Source organism: Phyllobates terribilis, unplaced genomic scaffold (assembly GCF_046119375.1).
Source record: "Phyllobates terribilis strain yellow unplaced genomic scaffold, ASM4611937v1 Scaffold_3__8_contigs__length_932513732, whole genome shotgun sequence".
Taxonomy (NCBI): Eukaryota; Metazoa; Chordata; class Amphibia; order Anura; family Dendrobatidae; genus Phyllobates; species Phyllobates terribilis.
This window is the reverse complement of record NW_027362763.1, coordinates 573,011,591-573,037,128: the sequence shown is the minus strand read 5'-3', so window position 1 is coordinate 573,037,128 and position 25,538 is coordinate 573,011,591.

The window sequence follows — 25,538 nt, the reverse complement described above, 5'->3', positions numbered from 1 at the left end:
CTTTACAGAGTAATTACAGCTTCAAGCAAACTTTGTCATCTGTGGCTCAGAATGGTGTAAAGAAAACAGAACATTTTGAAATGCAGTATGTAGCTTGGTATTTGCAAAGGGGTTGATTGATTGCTAGCAATGGTAATGGTTATAAATATGAAAAAATACATCATTATATAGACATACATGTCCTGAATGTGAAATATAATATTATTGCAATTCTTTTTTATAATTTGAATGGTAAGCTAATGAATTTTTATATAAGTTGAACTTTTATATCAATTGTGGAAAGAGCTTCCTGTATATTCTGTACTTAAACTCTGGCATTTCAAGACATTCATTTAACCCCTTAGGAATCTGACATACTGGTATATGATATGTCGTATTCCCATGTATGATTTGGGCTCAGAAATGGAGCTCACATCATACCCAGTAGATGATGGCTGCGTTACATAGCCAGCATCTGCTTTTCATGATCCGTGGGATCACATGATGGTCCAGGAACATGTTCCCATCAACCCACCAGCTAAACAATCGTGGGGCGATAATAGGTTGCCATTAGAGATTAGCAGATCAATCCATGGAGGACCGAGTTTGAGACGAATTTCCTGAAATTCGTGGTTCCACACGAATAGAAAACACTTCGGTTTTGATTCGTGATTAGCTAAAAAACAAGTATTAAAAAACGTGCACGGCACCTTTTCCCACACTGAAGAAGCTTCAGTGAGCAGGTTGATGTCTTACTTCGTACATTGGTGGCCAGTATTAGTGCCATAAGAGATCAACTATTTCCAGTGGAGCACAGTCGGACGCAGGACTGGCAGTTTGTATGGCAGAGTTGGATTCCATCTCGAGATTCAACAAGTAAGTGGATTGAAAAGATCAAACTGTAACAAATGTATTATTTTTGTGGTATATCTCTCTCTGTCATTAACTTATTCGCAGTTGGAGTGCCGAGTGCCGGACTCGCGGTCGATTATTAGTCCAGCACTCGCACTGCCCTCTTGAGATCCGGTCGCTGTGCCTGAGGTGACGTCAGTAAGGTTACCTCAGTTCACAGCTGCACTGCCCCTGTGGGTACTGGCTGGTTTGAATTGAGATAATCTTACTGATGTCACCTCAGTTCACAGCAGCCGGGTTTCGCATAGTACTGCGTCAGACTCGGCAGTGGCTGCTGCTCCAGTATATGGAGCGGCGTTCTCTGAATGTAGCTCCATAGACTGGATAAAGAAGACTGGGATCGTCGTTGGACCTCCATATTATGGATTTTGATGGACCCTGTGGATTATTATTATTATTTTTTTTAATAAATGGGGTAAAAAGGGGAATTGTTGGGGAGTTTTTTTTTTCAAATAAAGATTTTTTTCTGTGTTTTTTTCAAATAAAGATATTTTTGGTGTGTTTTCTTCTCTTTTTAATTATTGGGTTAGTAATGGGGGTGTCTGATAGACGCCTCTCCATTACTAATCTGTGGGCTTGATGTTAGTGGACATTACACAGTTGACATCAACCCGACAATCTCATTGCCACTGCACCAGGGCAATCGAGAGAATTGGTGCATCTAATGGATGCGCCATTTCTGGGGTAGCTGAGGGCTGGTCTTATTTAGTTGGGAAGAGGACAATATCCATGGCCTTTCCCAGCCTATTAATATCAGCCCCAGCTTTCTGCTTTGCCTTAGCTGGTTATTAAACATATGGGGGAACCAATGTTAATTTTTTTAGAATCCACCCATTTTTAATAACCAGCAAAGGCAAAGCAGACAACTGAGGGCTGATATTAATAGATTGGGTAAGTAAATGGATATGGGCCACTTCCCAGAATAATAAGACCAGCTTACAACTGTCTGCTTTCCCTTGGCTCGTTATTAAAAATAGGGGGGACTCCACATCATTTTTTTTCATTTATTAGTATTTTTCATGTATTTAATTAATAATATATTAATGAAAAAAAACGCCTGGGTCCCCCCTATTTTTAATAACCATTCCCGACCTACAAATATCAGCCTGAGCAGCCCCAGAAGTAGCACATTATATTTGATGTGCCAATTCTGAAGCTTAGCCTCAGCTCTTTCCTATTGCCCTGGTGCGATGGCAATCGGATAAATTGTTTTTGGGGTTAGTAATAGAAAGATGTCAGTCAGACACCCCCATTACTAACCCAGCAATACAAATAAATAAACACACACACACAGAAAAAAAGAATTATTTGAATAAAGTCTCCCCCACACTAGCCCTCGTTCACCAATTTATCAATGAAATGATCCCATGAAGTAATCCATGTTCATCTTCTTCTTTGTGTTCGGTGCCTGTAGATAGCAGTAAAGCTACCACTATGCACAGGCGCTGGCTGCTATCAGAGATATCTTGCTGCTATCAGAGAGCTGGCGACGTTGATGACTACAGTAGTAGTCATCAGCCGCTGGCTCACATGCTGTCCTCTGTGTGACAGCATGGGAACCACGATTCCCACGCTGTCATGCAGAGGACAGCATGGGTGTCTGCTGTCCGGAAAGTAAAGTCATATTTGTGTTCATTACAAAGATCCTGAATGTGTTGAACTCTGTCTGTTTTCTCCACACATACCGCTTAGAATTATAACCAAAAAGTTCTATCTTCGTCTCATCAGACCAGAGAATCTTATTTCTCATAGTCTGGGAGTCCATCATGTGTTTTTGAGCAAACTCTATGCAGGCTTTCATATGTCTTGCACTGAGGAGAGGCTTCCGTCAGGCCACTCAGCCATAACTGCCCTACTGTTGGAGGGCTGCAGTGATAGTTGACTTTGTGGAACTTTCTCTCATCTCCCTACTGCATCTCTGGAGCTCAGCCACAGTGATCTTTGGGTTCTTCTTTACCTCTCTCACCAAGGCTCTTGTCCCACGATTGCTCAGTTTGGTTGAATGGCCAGGTCTAGGAAGACTTCTCATCTCAACCTTCTTCCATTTAAGGATTATGGAGGCCACTGTGCTCTTAGGAACCTTGAGTAGTGCAGAAATTCTTTTGCAACCTTGGCCAGAGCTGTGCCTTGCCACAATTCTGTCTCTGAGCTTCTTGGGCAGTTCCTTTGAGCTCATGATTCTCATTTGGTCTCACATGCACTGTGAGCTGTGAGGTCTTATACACTGTGTTCCAAATTATTATGCAAATAATATTTTCTCAGATTTTCCCAAATTACCTATATGAATTGCAGTCATTGTAATTTTCCAGTCAAATAACTATTAGAGTACAATTGAAAGGTTTTTGTACAAACTACCTATGATAACAGTATATTTTTAAAAAAATAAAAACTCAAACTGCACTCAAAATGCATGTTCCAAATTATTATGCACAGCAGAGTTTTCAACCTTTTCATTTTAATAAAGAACAAAAAAAATTGTCATTTTTGAAATTATAAGCATTAGCAGGTTATTACAAACTGAAATCAAACAGTTTTCAACTCAAAACTTTATTCTAGGTGATGTTACATTTGCACATAGGACCCCTTGTTCGAAAGGAGCTTCTGAACTCTCTCGTCCATTGAATTTGTCAGGTTTTGGATGGTTTCTGCTTTAATTGTTTTGCATGAGGACAGAATACCCTCCCAGAGCTGTTGCTAAGATGTGAACTGCCTCCCGCCATCATAGACACTCCTTTTGAAGATGCTCCAGAGGTTCTCAATGGGGTTGAGGTCAGGGGAGCATGGGTGCCACACCATAAGTTTGTCCCCTTTTATGCCCATAGCAGCCAGAGATGCAGATGTGTTATGTGCAGCATGAGATGGGGCATTATCATGCATGAAAATGATCTTGCTGCGGAATGCACGGTTCTTCTTCTTGAACCATGGAAGGAAGTGCTGTTTGAGAAACTCAACATACATTATGGAGTTCATCTTTACCCCTTCAGGGATCCTAAAAGGGCCGACAATCTATCTCTCCATGATTCCAGCCCAAAACATTACTCCACCTCCTCCTTGTTAGCGCCGTAGCCGTGTTTGCATGGGGTGTCCATCAACCAGCCATCCTCCACTCCATCCATCTGGACCATCGAGATCATTTCATGCTGTGCATAATAATTTGGAACATGCATTTTGAGTACAGTTTGAGTTTTTTATTTTTTTAAAAATATACTGTTATCATAGGCAGTTTGTACAAAAACATTTCAATTGTACTCTAATAGTTATTTGACTGGAAAATTACAATGACTGCAATTCATATAGGTAATTTGGGAAAATCTGAGAAAATATTATTTGCATAATAATTTGGAACACAGTGTATAGACAGATGTGTGCCTTTCCAAATCAAGTCCTATCAGTTAAATTAAACACAGTTTGTGTTAGAACTCTCCTGTTAGGTTTTTTTTTTTTTTGCCTATTTAATCCTGCTCCGCCCTTCTGGCCATGCTGGACTTCATTGTAATTTCTACTCTTAAGCTAGCCAGGTGCTTTGTAACCTTTCTCAGTCAGTTTAGCTAGGTCTTTTTGACCTTTATGTTGTATGTTGTGTGTTTGTCTTTTTACTGCTACAATTTCTGCTAGGAGGTGTCCATCTTTCTCCCAGTCCCTAGTTCTTGTAGGGATCCCTCCCTCACATCTATAGGTCTTCGTTCAGACTAGCTGAGGACTTTAGCGGGTCTGATCGCAGGATCAGGTTCCCCGTTACATCGTAGGGATCTAGCTTAGTTCTATTGTAGGGACAGATCTCCTGTCTTTCCTTAGTGCTTGTAGCCTATCATAACAGTTTGACTCCCAATGAAGTAATAGAACCATCTCATGGAGGATCACAAGGAAATGGACAGCATGTGACTAGTGTTGAGCGATACCTTCCGATATCAGGAAATATCGTATCGGATTGGATCGGGCCGATACCCAAAAAGTATCGGATATCGCCGATTCCGATACCGGAAACCAATGCAAGTCAATGGGACACAAATATCGGAATGAAAATAAACCCTTTCTTTCCTTGTAGGTTAATTCTACATGAAGGAAAACAACTAAGAATAATGTAGAATGACATGAAAAGCCGGCAATTCATCAGCGGCATACACCGGTACCCGACAATTTACAACAGAAAGAATAGAGCTTCACACATAGATTAGATAGATAGAAACATGTCAGTCACATATATATGAAGTACAGTGACAGTGTTGCTTACTGTACTTGTCATTTAGTGTAAAGGATTTATTAAAAAAAATATTAGTGTTTTCGTGCACCGTCTCTTTAAAAAAGCCGGCCGGCAATTCAGCAGCGGTACCCGACAATTTATAACAGACAGAATAGAGCTTCACACATAGATTAGATAGATAGAAACATGTCAGCCACATATATAAGAAGTACAGTGACAGTGTTGCTTACTGTACTTGTCATTTAGTGTAAAGGATTTATTTAAAAAAATAATAGTGTTTTCATGCACCGTCTCTTTAAGAAAGCCGGCCGGCAATTCAGCATCTGTACCCGACAATTTAGAATAGAAAGAATAGAGAATCACACATAGATTAGATAGATAGAAACATGTCAGTCACATATATATGAAGTACAGTGACAGTGTTGCTTACTGTACTTGTCATTTAGTGTAAAGGATTTATTTAAAAAAATAATAGTGTTTTCATGCACCGTCTCTTTAAGAAAGCCGGCCGGCAATTCAGCATCTGTACCCGACAATTTAGAATAGAAAGAATAGAGAATCACACATAGATTAGATAGATAGAAACATGTCAGTCACATATATATGAAGTACAGTGACAGTGTTGATTACTGTACTTGTCATTTAGTGTTAAAATAAAGGATTTATTTAAAAAAAAATTGGCGTGGGATTCCCCTTAATTTTAGGCTCTAGCGGAGGTTAAGCAGACAGCTGGGCAAATGTTTGAAGCCTGGGAAGGGGGTAATACCCACGGAGCTTCCCAGGCTACTAATATCAGCCCCCAGCTGAATACCTAGCCTTTACTAGCTATTAAAATGGGGGAACCCCCCCAAAAAAAATAACGTGGGGTCCCCCCTAATTTAATAGCTAGCACAGGCTAGGCAGACAGCTGGGGGCTGATATTAATAGCCCAGGAAGGGTGCCATGAATATTGGCCCCCTCCCAGGCTAGAAACACCAGCCGTCAGCCGCCCCAGAAATGGCGCATCCATAGGATGCGCCAATTCTGGCACTTAGCCTCGCTCTTCCACGCTGCCCTGGTGCGGTGGCAGGGGGTAATAGGGTTGGGGTTGATGTCAGCTTATAATGCCAGCTGACATCAAGCCCAGGTTAGTAATGGAGAGGCGTCTATAAGACACCCCCATTACTAACCCCATAGTCAAAGTTAAAAGAAAACACAAACACCCAGAATAAAGTCCTTTAATTGAAATAAAGACACAATTCTTTATTGTTCTAAATTAAACCATACTTACCATCACGCCCATTCCAGCTGAAGCCAACGATCTCCTGCAATAAAAGTAAAATAATAAAGCAACCTCATCCTTACCTTTCCATGGTTCCCACGACAGCTTCAGCTCTGCTACATCGAGATGACAGGCTGGACCGCAGCAGAACGCTGCCATCCAGCCTGTCATCCCGCAGACACTGAGAAGCGCAGGCATGCTTGCGCTCCTCAGTGTCTCTCTGTGACGTCATCCAGATGAGCCGAGTTCATGTCCAATGAACTCAGCTCACCTCATGCACGTCACTGACAGCGTGGGAAAATTCTCCTGCACTCAGCGCTTCAGCGTGAGAATTCTCCCACGCTGTCAGTGACATACATGAGGTGAGGTCATGTCCAATGAACTCAGCTCACCTCATGCACGTCACTGACAGCGTGGGAAAATTCTCACGCTGAAGTGCTGAGTGCAGGAGAATTTTCCCACGCTGTCAGTGACGTACATGAGGTGAGCTGAGTTCATTGGACATGACCTCGGCTCATCTGGATGCCGTCACAGCCAGACACTGAGGAGTGGAAGTATGCCTGCGCTTCTCAGTGTCTGCGGGATGACAGGATGGATGGCAGCGTTCTGCTGCGGTCCAGCCTGTCATCTCGATGTAGCAGAGCTGAAGCTGTCGTGGGAGCCATGGAAAGGTAAGAATGATGTTGCTTTATTATTTTACTTTTATTGCAGGAGATCGTTGGCTTCAGCTGGAATGGGCGTGACTGTAAGTATGGTTTAATTTAGAACAATAAAGAATTGTGTGTTTATTTCAATTAAAGGACTTTTTTCTGGGTGTTGTGTTTTTTTAAATACTTTACTAGAAATTCATGGTGGTCATGTCTAATATTGGCGTGACCCCATGAATTTCGGGCTTAGGGCCAGCTGATAATGCCAAGCTGGCCTTAACCCCTTTATTACCCAGTGAGCCACCGCACCAGGGCCCTGGATGAGTTGGGTACAGCGCCAGAAGATGGCGCTTCTATGAACGCGCCATTTTCTGGGGCGGCTGCGGACTGCAATTTGCAGCGGGGGTGGCCCAGAAAGCTTGGGTCTCCCTGCGCTGCGGATTCCAGCCCCCAGCTGCCTAGTTGTATCTGGCTGGGCACAAAAATAGGGCGAAGCCCCACGCATTTTTTTTTTAAAATTATTTCATGAAATTCATGGAATAATTAAGAAAAAAAGGGCTTCCCTATATTGTTGTGTCCAACCAGGTACAAATAGGCAGCTGGTGGTTGGGGGCAGCCCATTCCTGCCTGCTGTACCTGGCTGGACACAAATATAGTGCGAAGCCCCACGTCAATTTTTTTTTAATTATTTCATGAAATAATTTTTTTAAAAAAGGGCTTCCCTATATTGTTGTGTCCGGCCAGGTACAAATAGGCAGCTGGTGGTTGGGGGCAGCCTGTTCCTGCCTGCTGTACCTGGCTGGACACAAATATAGGGCGAAGCCCCACGTCAATTTTTTTTAAAATAAATCCTTTATTTTAACACTAAATGACATTTGAGGAGTTAATAAAGATGCAGTCCCTAAATTATTATTTATTTTTTAATTAATTTTTCCCAAAACTTTTGACGTGGGCTTCGCCATATTTTTGTATGCCAGCCAGGTACAGCATCCAGCTTCTATGAACGCGCCATTTTCCGGGGTGGCTGCGGACTGCAATTTTCAGCGGGGGGGGGGGGCAGAAAGCTTGGGCCTCCCTGCGCTGCAGATTCCATCCCCCAGCTGCCTAGTTGTACCTGGCTGGACACAAAAATAGGGAGAAGCTTCACGTATTTTTTTTTTTAAATTATTTCATGAAATTCATGAAATAATTAAGAAAAAAAGGGCTTCCCTATATTGTTGTGTCCAACCAGGTACAAATAGGCAGCTGGTGGTTGGGGGCAGCCCGTTCCTGCCTGCTGTACCTGGCTGGACACAAATATAGTGCGAAGCCCCACGTCAATTTTTTTTAAATCATTTCAGGAAATTCATGAAATAATTAAAAAAAATTGATGTGGGGCTTCGCCCTATATTTGTGTCCAGTCAGGTACAGCAGGCAGGAACGGGCTGCCCCCAACCACCAGCTGCCTATTTGTACCTAGCCGGACACAACAATATAGGGAAGCCCTTTTTTTCTTAATTATTCCATGAATTTCATGAATTTAAAAAAAAAAAAACGTGGAGCTTCGCCCTATTTTTGTGTCCAGCCAGGTACAACTAGGCAGCTGGGGGATGGAATCTGCAGCGCAGGGAGGCCCAAGCTTTCTGGGCCCCACCCGCTGCAAATTGCAGTCCGCAGCCGCCCCGGAAAATGGCGCGTTCATAGAAGCGCCATCTTCTGGCGCTGTACCCAACTCATCCAGGGCCCTGGTGCGGTGGCTCACTGGGTAATAAAGGGGTTAAGGCCAGCTTGGCATTATCAGCTGGCCCTAAGCCCGAAATTCATGGGGTCACGCCAATATTAGACATGACCACCATGAATTTCTAGTAAAGTATTTAAAAAAACCACAAACACCCAGAAAAATGTACTTTAATTGAAATAAAAACACAATTCTTTATTGTTCAAAATTAAACCATACTTACCATCACGCCCATTCCAGCTGAAGCCAACGATCTCCTGCAATAAAAGAAAAATAATAAAGCAACCTCATCCTTACCTTTCCATGGCTCCCACGACGGCTCCAGCTCTGCTACATCGAGATGACAGGCTGGACCGCAGCAGAACGCTGCCATCCAGCCTGTCATCCCGCAGACACTGAGAAGCGCAGGCATACTTCCACTCCTCAGTGTCTGGCTGTGACGGCATCCAGATGAGCCGACAATGAACTCGGCTCACCTCATGTACGTCACTGACAGCGTGGGAGAATTCTCCTGCACTCAGCGCTTCAGCGTGAGAATTTTCCCACGCTGTCAGTGACGTGCATGAGGTGAGGTCATGTCCAATGAACTCGGCGCACCTCATGCACGTCACTGACAGCGTGGGAAAATTCTCACGCTGAAGCGCTGAGTGCAGGAGAATTTTCCCACGCTGTCAGTGACGTGCATGAGGTGAGCTGAGTTCATTGGACATGACCTCGGCTCATCTGGATGCCGTCACAGCGAGACACTGAGGAGCGCAAGCATGCCTGCGCTTCTCAGTGTCTGCGGGATGACAGGCTGGATGGCAGCGTTCTGCTGCGGTCCAGCCTGTCATCTCGATGTAGCAGAGCTGAAGCTGTCCTGGGAACCATGGAAAGGTAAGGATGAGGTTGCTTTATTATTTTACTTTTATTGCAGGAGATCGTTGGCTTCAGCTGGAATGGGCGTGACTGTAAGTATGGTTTAATTTAGAACAATAAAGAATTGTGTCTTTATTTCAATTAAAGGACTTTTTTCTGGGTGTTTGTGTTTTTTTTAAATACTTTACTAGAAATTCATGGTGGTCATGTCTAATATTGGCGTGACCCCATGAATTTCGGGCTTAGGGCCAGCTGATAATGCCAAGCTGGCCTTAACCCCTTTATTACCCAGTGAGCCACCGCACCAGGGCCCTGGATGAGTTGGGTACAGCGCCAGAAGATGGCGCTTCTATGAACGCGCCATTTTCCGGGGCGGAAGCCCCACGTATTTTTTTTTTTAATTATTTCATGAAATTCATGGAATAATTAAGAAAAAAAGGGCTTCCCTATATTGTTGTGTCCGGCTAGGTACAAATAGGCAGCTGGTGGTTGGGGGCAGCCCGTTCCTGCCTGCTGTACCTGACTGGACACAAATATAGGGCGAAGCCCCACATAATTTTTTTTTAATTATTTCATGAATTTCCTGAAATAATTAAAAAAAAATTGACATGGGGCTTTGCACTATATTTGGGTCCAGCCAGGTACAGCAGGCAGGAACGGGCTGCCCCCAACCACCAGCTGCCTATTTGTACCTGGTTGGACACAACAATATAGGGAAGCCCTTTTTTTCTTAATTATTCCATGAATTTCATGAAATAATTAAAAAAAAAAAAAACGTGGAGCTTCTCCCTATTTTTGTGTCCAGCCAGGTACAACTAGGCAGCTGGGGGATGGAATCTGCAGCGCAGGGAGGCCCAAGCTTTTTGCCCCCCGCTGAAAACTGCAGTCCGCAGCCGCCCCGGAAAATGGCGCGTTCATAGAAGCTGGATGCTGTACCTGGCTGGCATACAAAAATATGGCGAAGCCCACGGCAAAAGTTTTGGGAAAAATTAATTAAAAAATAAATAATAATTTAGGGACTGCATCTTTATTAACTCCTCAAATGTCATTTAGTGTTAAAATAATGGATTTATTTAAAAAAAAAATGGCGTGGGATCCCCCATAATTTTAGTCTCTAGCGGAGGTTAAGCAGACGGCTGGGGCAGATGTTTGAAGCCTGGGAAGGGGGTAAAACCCACGGAGCTTCCCAGGCTACTAATATCAGCCCCCAGCTGAATACCTAGCCTTTACTAGCTATTAAAATGGGGGACCCCCCCCAAAAAAATGACGTGGGGTCCCCCCTATTTTAATAGCTAGCAAAGGCTAGGCAGACAGCTGGGGGCTGATATTAATAGCCCAGGCAGGGTGCCATGAATATTGGCCCCCTCCCAGGCTAGAAACACCAGTCGTCAGCCGCCCCAGAAATGGCGCATCCATAGGATGCGCCAACTCTGGCACTTAGCCTCGCTCTTCCACGCTGCCCTGGTGCGGTGGCAGGGGGTAATAGTGGTGGGGTTCATGTCAGCGCCAGCTGCCATGAAGCCCAGGTTAGTAATGATGGGCGTCTATAAGACACCCCCATTACTAACCTACAAAGTGTTAAAAAGAAAAAACACACTACACCCAGAAAAAAATAATTTATTTGAAATAAAACACACAATTTTATTTAATTCTTAGTTTACTAAAAATAATAGTTACCTGTCCACGTTCCTGCGCTGATCTCCCATGCACAGCTGTCACATCTGGAGATGGTGACAGCTGTGCATGGCTGCTGTAAACTCACGCTGCCGGAAACACGTCCGCTCCCGGCAGCGGGAGCCACTGACTGAGGTCACCGGAGTGCATTCAGGCAGCGCAGCTTCGGAGACCTCCTTTACGGCACTGCTGTACCGTGGGAATTTCTCACGATACAGCAGGGCCGTAAAGGAGCTAACCGGAGCAGCGCTGCCTGAACTCCGGTGAACCCTTACGGCCCCGTCATTCTAGCGGCGGCAGCGGTTCAGAGTGGTCACATTCTATGTGGCTGCTCTGAACTGGAGATCTTCGTGGGACACTCGTGGACTGCTACGGAGGGGTAAGGATAAGGTTGTGGTTTATTATTTTATATTTTATTACAGGAGATCGATGGCTTCGGGGAATTAGGTGTCTTGGTGAGTATAGGTGTAGTTTTTTATTTTTTACTTTATTTTAGGTGGCGATCGGCGGGGACAGGTAATGTATGAACTAATTTCTTTTAGGTAACCACTGGCCACCAATGACATGTATTTAAAATTTATTGGGGACACAGTAGGGCAATTTAAATAGCAGGATCAGTCTGATGGGAACTACTGCTCCCATCGAGCTGATCCTGCTGGCACGAGTGGACGGGGGACAGACATAGGCCGATGGGAGTAGTAGTGTCACATCGGCCTATGTCTGCCTGCACGCACACACCCGCACACACACCGCACACATCGCACAGACACCGCGCACACCCGCACAAACATCGCGCACACACCCCGCACACACACCCCGCACACACACTAATCATGACGGTCTGATCGTCTGGGAGGTGAGGCTGACCTGTGCGGCCGTGGGAAAGTTCATGTGAGTTCATGCAGTCAAGCATGAACTCACATGAACCCTCTGAGGGCACCGCGGCTAATTCAAATGAACAGCTGATCGGCATCAGCTGATACCTCAGCTGTTCATTTGAAATAACCGGCGGGAAAGCGCAGCACAGAACGGGAAAGCCGGCGGTGAAGTCTTTTCACTGCCGGCTTCCCCGCCCGGGTCCTTCACTCCCCGCTCCTTGGAGCTGCGCTCCCCGCCCGGTCCTAACTTACGATCGGGATGGGAGGTGGCGAGGGGAGCGGAGGATCGGTGTGGGAGGCTGCGGGGAAGCAGTATGGGGCTGTGTGATTGTTTAAAAGCCGGCGGCTTTATACCGCCCGCCGGCTTTTAAACAATCAGGAGAATTCTCCCCCGCTGGGATGGCATTCTGATGACAGGCTGGATCGCGCTGCCATCCAACTTGTCATCCTTCACAGACACTGCAGAGCGCAGGCATTATGGGAACTTCCGATTCCGGTATCCGATATTGTAAAAGTATCGGAATTAAGTATCGGAATTCCGATACCGCGAATATCGGCCGATACCCGATATTACAGTATCGGAATGCTCAACACTACATGTGACTTAAATATGAGTGTCTGAGCAAAGAGTCTGAATACTTATGACCATGTGATATTTCAGTTTTTCTTTGTTAACCACTTCGCACCAGAGCCTGTTTTTGCCTTCGTGACCGGGCCAATTTTTTCAATTCTGACCACTGTCACTTTATGAAGTAATTACTCTGGAACGCTTCAACATATTCCCCTGATTCTGAGAATGTTTTTTCATGACATATTGTGCTTCCTGATTGTGGTAAAATTTCTTCGATATCACTTGCGTTTATTTGTGAAAAAATCGGAAATTTGGCGAAAAGTTTGAAAATTTTGCAATTTTAAAACTTTGAATTTTCATGCCCTTAAATCAGAGAGATTTTTCATGAAGAACACAAAATTGTCTGGGTGACCCCAAACTTTTGAACTGCAGTGTATCTCACACAAAATAGTTAATAAATAACATTTCCCACATGTCTACTTTACATCAGCACAATTTTGGAACAAAAATTTTTTTTTGTTAGGGAGCTATAAGGGTTAAAAGTTGACCAGCGATTTCTCATTTTTCCAACAAAATTTACAAAAACATTTTTTTTAGGGACCACATCATATTTGAAGTCACTTTGAGGGGTCTTTATGACAGAAAATACCCAAAAGTGACACCATTCTGAAAACTGCACCCCTCAAGGTGCTCAAAACCACATTCAAGAACTTTATTAACCCTTCAGGTGCTTCACAGGAATTTTTGGAATGTGGAAGAAAAAAATTAACATTTAACTTTTTTCACAAAAATGTTACTTTAGACCCAATTTTTTTTATTTTCACAGGGGTAACAGGAAAAAATGGACTGCAAATTTTTTTGTGCAATTTCTGTTGAGCGTGCTGATACCCCATATGTGAGGTAAAACCACTGTTTGGGCGCACTGCAGGGTTCGGAAGGGAAGGAGTGCCATTAGACTTTTTGAATGTAAAATTTGTCTGAATAATTAGCAGACGCCATGTTGCGTTTGGAGAGCTCCTGATGTGCCTAAACAGTGGAAACCCCCCACAAGTGACACCATTTTGGAAATGAGACCCCTCAGGGAACTTATCTAGATGTGTGGTGAGCACCTTGAATCTCAAGGTGCTTCATAGAAGTTTATAATATTGAGCTGTAAAAATAAAATTTTCATATTTTTCCCACAAAAACGTTTTTCATCCCTTTTTTGCATTATCATAAGGGTAATAGGAAAAATTGCACCATGGAGTTTCTTGTGCAATGTCTCCTGAACACGCTGATACCCCATATGTGGAGGCAAACCACTGTTTTGGTGCACGGCAGCGTTTGAAAGGGAAGGAGCGCCATTTGACTTTTTGAATGTAAAATTTGTTTGAATAATTAGCGGACGCCATGTTGCATTTGGGGAGCCCCTGATGTGCCTGAACAGTGGAAACCCCCCACAAGTGCCACCATTTTGGAAACTAAACCCCTTAGGGAACTTATCTAGATGTGTGGTGAGCACCTTGCACCCCCAGCTGCTTCACAGAAGTTTATAATATTGGGCTGTAAAAATAAAATTTTCACATTTTTCCCACAAAAAATGTTTTTCATTCCCTAATTTTGTATTATCATAAGGGCAACAGGATAAATTGCACCATGAAATTTGTTGTACAATTTCTCCTGAGTACGCCGATACCCCATATGTGGGGGAAAACCACTGCTTTGGTGTACGGCAGGGTTCGGAAGAGAAAGGAGCGCTATGTTGGCTGGGATAGGCAGCAGACACCATGTCCCATTTGAAGAGTCACTGACATGCCGAAACAGCAGAAACCCCCACAAGTGACCCCATTTTGTAAACTACACATCTCAAGGAATTCATCTAGGGAAGTAGTGAGTATTTTTTAATTTTTAAATTTATACCATTGGGCAGTGAAAAAAGCATAATTATATTTTTACCACAAAAAAATGTTTTACCCTCAGATTTTACATTTTCACACGGCAATGGGTAAAAATGGTGCTGAAATGTGTCACACAATTTCTTCTAAAAGTGGCAATACCCCATATGTGGCTGTATCGTACCGCTCAGCCATACGGTGAGATTTGAGGGGGAAGGAGTGCTATTTGACAATTGGAGAACAAATTATTGTAGAATAGGCATTTGGATTTGGGAGCACAAAATTTTCTGAATTTCTTTTGGGGGGCAAGGGCCATTTCGCTTTTCCAGAGCCTTTCTGCTACCAGTAACTTGGAAGTCCCTTATATTTTTAACAGATGACGGACCTGAGTGGGGACTAGCTTTTCTTGAGGACTGAGTTGAAGCTTTTATTGGGAAAATTTTACGTAACATTTATCCGGCGCTCTAGGCTGAGCACTTACATCGGGGTTTCCATCTAAATTTCCAAGTGATGTAATTCAGATGAAACCCCTGCCAGATCCATTTACTGTAATGAGGCAGCAGAGTTACTCTGGACTCCGCCTGGCCTCTGTTTAACGGTGTCCTTTTTTTCAGAAGTACACAAAACTGCACACCTAAAACAAATGACACCGTGGGATCACAGGCCAGACGGCATCCACAGTGGCCTATATCTGCCTCATTACAGGGAATCTTCCGTCATGGGTTCCGGCTGAATCACATATTTCAGAGATTTACACGGAAACTCTGGTGTAAGTGCTCAGCGCAGAGCGCAGGATAAATGTGAGCAGAGCCTTGCCGCGATCTTTGGGAGACATAATAAACAAATCAGTAGCAGGTGAAGAATTGGTTTTATTTATTTTTTACGCCGTTCCTAGTGTGATATAACTGATTAGATTACTTTATTCTTCGGGTCGGTGCGATTACAGAGATAGCAGATTTATATCGGGTTTTTATGACTGAGAGCTGTCACACACTAAAAGACGCTTTTTTTTTGCAAAATCTAGTTTTTGCATCACCATATTTTGAGAGCTATAATTTTTCCATATTTCAGCCGACAGAGTCATGTGACGGCTTGTTTTTTGCGGGACGAGTTGACATTTTTATTGTTACCATTTTTGGGTACGTGACATTTTTTGATCGCTTTCTATTCCGTTTTTTGGGAGGTAAAATTAACAAAAACAAACAATTCAGGAATTGTTTTTTGAGGTTTTTTATATGCCGTTCTGCGTGTGGTAAAAGTGATCAGGCAGCGTTATTCTTCGGGTCAGTACGTTTACAGCGATACTACACTTACTGTATTTTTTTTATGTTTTGGCACTTTTACACAATAAAACAATTTTATAGAAAAAAATATTTTTTTTGCATTGCTTTATTCTGAGCGCTATAACTTTTTTATTTTTCGGCTGATGGAGCTGTATGGCGGCTTTTTTTTTTGCGGAACAAGATGACGTTTTCAGCTTTACCATTTTTATTTCTATTTTGTTTTTTGATCGCATTTTTTTCCACTTTTTGTTTGGCGATATGATGAAAAAGCATATTTTTTTGCTCCGTTTTTTATTTATTTTTATTATTGTGCACAGGAGTTAATTAGTGTGACAGTTTTATAGCTCGGGTTGTTTCGGACGCGGCGATACCAAATATGTGTACTTTTTTTGGTTTTGTAAAAATATACGGATTTATTGGTTTAATATTTTATTTATTTATTTTTATTTATTTTGTGATTTTTTTTTTTTAACAGTTTAAAAACTTTTTTTTTACTTTTTTTTACATTTTTACTTAGTCCCTGTATGGGACATTAATTTTTATTTTTCTGATCACTGATCTCATGTAATGTAATAGACATGTATTACATTACATGAGATCTTCGCTGGCTGTTTCACAGTCAGTCTCCTGCCTGGCTTCAGCTGCAGGCTGAGCCAGGCAGGACACCATATATGGCAGATCTGGAGGCGGTCATGTGACCTCCAGCTGCCATAGCAACCTCAGGTCCTGGAAGCTATCAGGGGTCGTCGGAGAGGTAAGTAAGATGACCCCCTCTCCTCCTTCTATCTTCTATATGCCGTGATCACTATAGATCGCGGCATATAGAACATAGCAAAGGGTTAACATCACTGGGACCTGATCCAATCAGGTCCCGATGATGTTCCCTGTCAGAGCTAACGCTCTGCACCGGAATCGCAGCGCTTGCAGGACCCTGGGGGTCCTGAGCGCTGCGAGACCACCCACCGTTTTTAAACGTTGGCGCTGCACAGAGCCCAGCAAGCGCCGACGTTTATCTACAGTGGGCGGTCGGGAACCGGTTAATAAATTTGCAAAAATTTCTACATTTCTGTTTTTTTTTCAGTCAAGATGGGGTGCAGAGTGTACTTTAATGAGAAAAAAAATTAACTTTTTAGAATTTACCAAATGGCTGCAATGAAACAAAGAGTGAAAAATTTAAAGGGGTCTGAATACTTTCTTTACCCACTGTATACTGCAATGCTGCTGTATTGCAGTATAAAGCAAAAGCAATCAGATTATGACAGGTTCAAGTTCCAAAAGGGATTAAAAATAAAGTAGAACTAAAAAAAACATTACTAAAATAAAAAAATACAGTATATAAAATTTTGAATCACCCCTTTTCCTCCATTAACCCCTTATATCAATCATGAACCAGGTCGAGTGTTTGGAGATGGCTCAAGAGCTGAGCCTACTTCACACGTGGCAGATGCCATCTAAATTAAATAGCTGGCAACTGCCTCTAACAGCAGCAGACGGAGCTCAGCTGCGCTCCAGCCACAGCTCTTAACCATTTAAACACTACTGTCAATCTTTGTGACAATTAAATGGAAAGCGTGACGGTGCTTGCACGTACATGCTTCTATCAGCCTCCCCTTGACTCAATCGCAGAGTAATTGATGGGTTATCATTAGAGATGAGCGAGCACTAAAATACTTGTATGCTCGTTACTCGGACCAAGCAATTCCTAATGCTCACATGCTTGTTTCGAGTAACGAGTATAACGAGAGTCAATGGGAAATTTGTTCAAACAGACCATACAAGGACGTCTGGGGGGCAGTGAAAATGATCTAATGGATAGAAAAAGTGCTGAATGTAAGGAGAATAGCATGGGGAAGTCCCCTGTAAGCATCTCTGACTCCCAGATCGCTGCTGAGAACAATGCTGTCGCACTTTTACTTCAGACGAGGGAAAAAAAGGGTAAATAGTCCAGCACCCAACCGTGGAAAAATCAGGAAATCTGTTCAGTGCATGCATCTGATACAGCGCTTGTTTTTTTTAATTCAATATGAATTTTAATCTATTTTTGAAATAAAGGTTGTTTTTTAAAACATTTTCCAGATTTTTCCACGTTTGGGTGCTGGACTATATACCCTTTTTTTCCCTTGTCTGGATTCCTTGTGGCCCATACAAGATTTTAGTTGGTGCACTAACGGAGGATACCATCAGGAATGAGTGAGTAAGCTGAATATATATAGTTTTTCTTTTTTCTGCACACTTTTACTTTACTTTAAGGAGGAGTGACAATAAAACATTCCAAATCTATGAGACATTGCAGTTGACAGGAAAAAAATGTTAAGAAACATTTTTTCTTTATAATGACTTGTATATAAAGCAAAATATAAAAATGATTTAAAAACATTATAATTTAAGTAAACCAAAATGGATTTTTTTTAGGAAAAAAAGGAAATTTCAGGGTAATTTATGAAGGAAGCAAGAACTGCTAAAAATTAGGCACTCAGAGGGACTCAGATACACCCCATATTAGACATAAAGGAGGGCCTCATACACATTCTGTTCAAATTGTCTTGCAGTGGTACTCCTAGACTCATAAAGGCTATGCACTAAGTGAAAATCCTGCCAAAAATTGCAAGCATGGTCATATATACACCCTTGAAGGTACCAACAGTAGTGCCTCAATCAAATATTGTGAACAAAGTGTAGTTGTGGTACAACTACACTCATAAACAGGGCTGTGGAGTCGGAGTTGGAGCCCATTTTGGTGGAGTCGGAGTCGGAGTTGGAATAAAATTGACCGACTCAGACTCCTAAAATATATAATAAATTGGGTACAGTAGTTCAAAGCAGTTTGTGGGGAATATTTTTCCATAAGAATTTGGGAAAGTTATGAAATGTCCTATAAATGTCTGTCCTATTCCTGATCTAAGGGTCTAGACTTTTAGCTGAGATTAATCTCTGCTCCAGTAAATTTATCACTTAAACATGAGCCATGTATGAGGAAGTAGGAGTCGGAGTCGTGGAGTCAGAGTCGATGTCATGGAAATTGAGGAGTTGGAGTCAGAGTTTTGGCTTACCGCCTCCACAGCCCTCCTCATAAAGATTTTGGCTAAAGTAACAAGCCAGGAAAAAAATCTGGTGGTGTGTAAAAGTCAGGTCTAAGCCATGCTTTATTCATTATTATCAGCGTGAGCCCATCAGCACTTTCTGTTGACAGGCGAAGGCGCCTGTCTTTTATGACTCCCCTGTGACCCTAAAAATCCACTCAGACAAGACGCTAGCGGCAGGGCAGGACAACACATCCAAGGCATAGAGGGACAGCCAGGTGTCCAGCTTTGAGACCCAATAGCTGAAGGTCGCAGAGGAATCAGGTAGTATGCTGGTTTGGTCGGCCAGGTATTGCTTGACCATCTTTTACAACTTTCCCTCCTTGTCAAAAATGCCTGGTCATGAGGGCATGGATGCTGGGAGAGTGTCATCAAATTGGCAGAGTCCTTTGACAGTGTATCCTGCCTCTGTTGTACCTGATATGTCTCCCTCACCTCTCCTCCTTGGTTGGGCAATGGAGCTTGCCCCCTGCCGCTAGCGTTGTCTGATGAAAATTTTTTCAACAAATTTTTCACAATGGACTTCTGGTATAGCAACATTTTAGAAGACCCCTCCGCCTAAGAAACTAGATATGAAAACTTCTTCTTGTAGCGTGGGTCTAGAAGGGTGAACAACCAGTACTCTTTTTTGGCCAAGATTAATGTAACGCGAGGGTCATGCGAAAGGCAGCGGTACATAAAGTCGGCCATCTGTGCCAAGCTCCTTACAGTCAACACCTTTGTGTCTCCACCATGATCACGACTCTCCATCTCCTCATCCTCCCTCTCTTCCTCCTAATTCCCATCCGCAGCCCATCCTCGTCAGAGAGATGGGACAAAGGTTGTATGGGTATTAGCATCTGTTGTGCTAGCCATCAGCTCCTGTTCCTCCTCTATCTCATCCTCAGAGTCTACCTCCTCATTGTTACCCAATCGGCATTGAGCAGATGAAATAAGGCTGGCCTCTGTCTTAAGTCTTTCTCCATCTCCACCTGGTCCGCATGCATAGCTTCATGTTTAATTGTGAGCAGCGACTGTTTAATTAGGCACAGAAGGGGGATTGTTGTGCTGACTATGGTGTCATTGCCGCTCACCATCTTTGTGGAGTCCCCAAAGTTTGGACAACTGCACAAATGTCAGACATCCATGCCCACTCTTCAGTTGTTATGTGGGGAACCTGACCAGAATACCGACGGTCGTGTTGGAGCTGGTGCTCAAAAACTGGCCTCTGATGCTCACAAACCCTTGCCACTATGTGCAGTGTGGAGTTCCAGCGCATGGCGGAGACTGTAGCCAACTTGCGAAAATGGGTGCTGGTGCTCTGGCAAATCTGGGTAGGTTTTCAGAAACCGCTGTGTGAGCTTGCCGAGCTTCACAGCCGCCACCAGGTTACTCCCAATATCACACACGACCATGCCTGGTTGGAGATTCAGCAGTAGTGATGAGCGAGCATGCTCGCCACTGCTCGGTACTCACCCAAGCATCTTACTGCTCGACGCTCGGCGAGTACTTCCGGGATGCTCGGGTGGCAGCTCGGGGGGAAGTCGGATCCCCGCCCCGCATGTTTGGTGCTCTTTAGAGAGCCAATTAACATGCAGGGATTGCCTGCCACTCACTGTAATGCCGTAGCCATGTTGGTTGGGGCATTACCGTGATTGGCTGGCCGCATAGCGTCATCGGCTCTATATAAGACCTGGTGACCTTATGCTCGTCACAGTCTACCCTTCAGACAGACAGAGTAGGGAGAGGTGCTGTTAAGTGAGGGACAGAATTGGCAGTTTATTAGTTAGGTATAGGTATTCCACAGCAAGATATATATCCATCTGAACTAACAGTCATTCTAAGGACTAATCCAGCTGCATATATTACTGGTCATAGCAGGAGTTAGGCAGGCAGAGTTTGTGGACACTGTATGAAGCAGAACAGAGTCGATTGCACTTTCTCTCTGCTGCTGCTGTTACAGATATCCATAGCCCTAGATATCAAGGCTAATTGTTTTTTTTTGCTCTTAATCATGATTATTTGTTTAAAAAGCAATACAGTACACCATTTTACTGCTCCATTTGCTTGTCAGCAGAATACAGCCAGATTTTTTTGATTTTATTCGCATTGCTGTATTGTGGAAGCAGAGAAACATTTCCATCATCAGACATGATCCCATAATACTACTGTAATAATCGTGACATTTTTTGGAGCGGGCCAAATATTACACTCCATTTAAATTCTGCCAGTTGTGTGTTGTTCATCCTATTCACACTTGGTTACTGACCAATACTGTCACGGGTGTGTCAAAAGTGACAGACAATCGCCCTGCAGTGGGTTGCAGGAGATGTCTACGTTTGGCATTGCAGACATCTTCTTAGAGGCGGTCTCTAGGACCCAGCAAATACCTTCTTCTCGCTAATTAACACCCTGGCCTGGGTTTATAAATACCTGCTGTGTTCCAGAGGGAGGTGCCGGTGATATTCATTACTCCTTGTGGAGGCTTTAGCAAGAGCAGTACTTCTTCCTCTCTGGAACTTGAGAACGTGTGTGCATTTGTCTCGAGTCATCTAAAGCTAAGCAATTTTCCCCTGTTTGTCCTCCCTTGTTGTCTTTAGTGTTCAGTGGGGATCGACTAGTGCGCATCTACTCCCTTCCCTAGCCTTAACCATACGCCAGGGAAAGACTGGACGAGGCACGAGTGCGGTGATTGGTGAAGAGCCAATATAGGGTCGTTAGGGGAGACATTCGACACTAGACCAGCCTAGGAGGTCTCCACTAGTGTTGAGCCACCCCCGTAGTGTTCGAGTTCGGTTCGTCGAACACCCGTGTGTTCGCCGAACTGTTCGTCGAACTGTTCGTCGAACACCTTCGAACACCGTTAAAACCAATGGCAGGCAAACAAAAACACATAGAAACACATAGAAAACACCTTCAAAGGTGTCCAAAAGCTGACAAACTGCTCAGAAGACATAACTAACACATGGAAAAGTGACAAGTACATATAGTCATGCGAAAATAAAAGAGGTGGAGGAGTAAAAGGAGGGGGAGACACAGATATAGGCATGTCATGCCCTTCTAAAATCCAAAAAGTGAGAAGCCGACACGGCCAGTCCGCTCCTGCCCGTGCCACCTCCGTGTCGCCGGGTTTGTGCCAGAGCCGTGGTGAACCCTGACGGCCAGCCCCCCTCTCCCAATACTGGTGCCTGTCCGCTGGTGGGTCGAGCGAGCCCCCCTGTGGTGGAGGCAGCTCTAAGCTTTTTAATTTAAATTTTCTCTCTAATTTGAATGAATACACTTTAAATCCATTTACAAGGATCTATTGGAGGGCAAGTCTCATGCCAGCAGCCGTGGTAATTCCAGCTCCAGTAGCGTCCACTAAAGCTGCTGCAGTTAAAAAGCTTTTATAAGGATCGAGCTCGGCTGTCCACCGCAAGGCATCCTACTGCCAGTCCCAGCCCCTATGCCTTGGGGTGCCTCCTGATGCTCTTCACTAAGTATCCCATGGTCCCGAAGCATTTCCTTTGAAAAAATTAAGTGTCTAAACTACAGGTGGTGTAGCTTGCTTAACAGCCGGGATAATCCGCTGACTAGCAGACACTGCTACTAGGCACAAAGTATTTCCTGGGCTAGATGCAGTTAAAAATTTGTAATTAGATACTCTCGTTGGATGCTGAGAAAGCATTCCATAGAGTCTCCTGGCACGCCATATATGATTCTCTTAAAGAGCTTGGGGTAGGGGTCTAGGGGACCCTTTTATAGCCAAAATCACGGCCCTGTATCGCAATACGTCACCTAGGCTGAAGATAAATGGAACTGTAGCACCCTGAGGGCTCGGTTGCTACAGACGTATTGCACCTCACCCAGAGGTGTGATATCTCACTCTCAGGTAAGGATGGAGTGTGGATCAGGACCCGACACCTGCATGCATTACACCACATTGCCGTGGGGCAGGGTGACCAATATGCCCCTGAGATGGGCACGACAGTCCCTGTCCCTGGCTGGAGTGGGGGGAGGGAACACTGAGGAAGGGGAACCCTGTAGTGCAGGAGCAGGGAGGAAGCAGTTCCTGGGTGCATTGAGAAGGGAGTATAAAAGGTGGGCACCATCTTAGTTCAGTGCAGAGAAGTCTGAGCAGAAGTGGCAGGGAGCAGGGGCTCTGCATGAGCTCTGCTCCGGAGGCGGGCCTAGTAACAGAGGCCCAGGCCTGCAAGAGGGAGAAGGAAGGAAGAGGAGCGGAGAAGGCTCCAGGAACGAGGAATGAAGGGATCCCAGGGGTGCGGACGGGCGAGTCGCCACCGCACGCCCGAATCCACCTGCGTGGAGGGGTCAGGCCAAAGGGGGAGACCGGTCCCCGAACTAGTGGAGGCAGGAAACGACCCTCAGCTAGAAACCGGAGGCTCTGACATTTTATGTGGCGCAGCCCCTTGCTCCACCCGCTAGGAAGGCACCACATAGGGTCAGGGAAACTGGCGCCAAGTTTACCAAGAGGAGGCCCGAGGCAGCCGGACAGAAGTGTTGGTAAGAAAGGCCAGACAAAGGACACACAAAGGGGGTCCTGTGAAGCGCTCCAAAGTTATCTGGGAGTGGTCTGAGCCCATCACCTGGTGAGCACAGTACGACGTGGGCAGCCGTTACCTGCAGACGTGGTCTGGATAATAAGAACTGTGAGTAAAGGCCCTGAACTGCATCACTGACTCCGTGTCGTTACTGCTGCTGCCCTGCACCATCACCCCCATCCTCCGCATACACTGCCCTGAGGCTATACTCCTCCCGTGGGGAGTTATGCTACGCTCTGCTGCACCCACAACACCAGCCTTAGCGGTCTGCCCTGTAGCGGCGGTTCACTCTGACCGCAATCCACGGGTGGCGTAGTCGGACATTTAAACATCAAAACCACATAAATAGTTCCGCCACTGGTTTGACCGCCCTGAGCCACGGAACCGGATCGCCGCCACGAAGACTACAACCACCAGCATCCACCAAAAAGGGTCCGGCTCCGGGTGTCCCAAGGCCCAGGGGGTGCGTCAGAACATTTTCATCACCTTTCACAATCACCAATGGGACAAGGCAGGGATGTCCTCTGTCCCCTCTCTTATACATCCTTGTGATGGAGCACCTGCTCTCATCAATTCGCCATAACCCCAATATTAGGTGGATTGAGGTGGGAGGCACCGAGTACAAGTGCTCTCTATTTGCTGATGATGTCCTAGTATATATCACTCAATCACATATATCCATCCCTGCTGTTATGGCTGAAATAGATCACTTTGTTACATGGTAAAATTTTAAAATCAATGCAGCGAAGTCTGAGGCCCTCGATGTCTCCCTCCCTAAATCCATATAGGATTCCATCCAGTCCAACTTTCCCTTTGCCTGGCCCTCACAGGGTATCAAATACTTAGGAATTCCTATTCATAGAGACCTCTCCCATCTATGTTATCTTAATTTTGGGCCCTTTATTGAACAATTCCATACAGACCACGGTTGGCAAGTTAGAACTGTAAGATTCACTACGTGAACCACTGGTGTTTTGTGGAAAAGCACATGTGCACCGCGTTCCAAATTATTATGCAAAAAGTGTTTAGGAGTGATAAGGGAAGAATTTGTTTGTTTGTCAGTTAAACTCATTGATGGTGATGTGTGTCAGGGCTCTTTATATCACTGTAAGCAATTGCAGACACCTGTGCTAATTAGTTTGGCAGGTGTGTCCAATGAAAGGCAAGACTACTTAAGAAGGCTCTCTCACATTATTAAGCAGCCTACATTTTCTGCCAAAATGGGAAAGAAAAAGGATGTGTCGGCTGCTGAGAAGCAACAAATTGTGGAGTGTTTAGGTCAAGGCATGACTACAATCAACATTGTGCGATGATCAGGATGAAGTGTCTTGGCAATCAAGAAGTATGTAGCTGATTCACAGTACACACGTGTGCGTGCTGATAAGGGCAAATTGAGGACTCTTTCCTACAGGCAATTACGTCAGGTTGAAAGAGCAGCGGCAAAAAAGCCTTGTCATAGCAGCAGACAAGTTTTTGAAGCTGCTTGTGCCTCCAATGTCCCCCGAACAACAAGATGCAGGGTCCTTCAGAGGTTTGCAGCTGTGCATACGCCATCCTGTCGACCTCCTCTATCCACTTCACACAAGCAGAAACGGCTCCAGTGGGCCAAACATTACATGAAGACTGATTTCAAAACTGTTTTGTTCACGGATGAGTGCCGTGCAGCGCTCGATGGTCCAGATGAATGGAGTGGAGGATGGCTGGTTGATGGACACCCCACGCAAACACGGCTACAGCGCCAACAAGGAGGAGGTGGAGTAATGTTTTGGGCTGGAATCATGGGGAGAGAGATTGTCGGCCCCTTTAGGATCCCTGAAGGCGCTAAAGATGAACTCCATAATGTATGTGGATTTTCTCAAACAGCACTTCCTGCCATGGTTCAAGAAGAAGAACCGTGTATTTCACAGCAAGATCATTTTTCTGCATGATAATGCACCATCTCATGCTGCACATAAAACATCTGCATCTCTGGCTGATATGGGCATAAAAGGGGACAAACTTATGGTGTGACCCCCATGCTCCCCTGACCTCTACCCCATTCAGAACCTTTGGAGCATCATTAAAAGGAGTGTCTATGATGGCG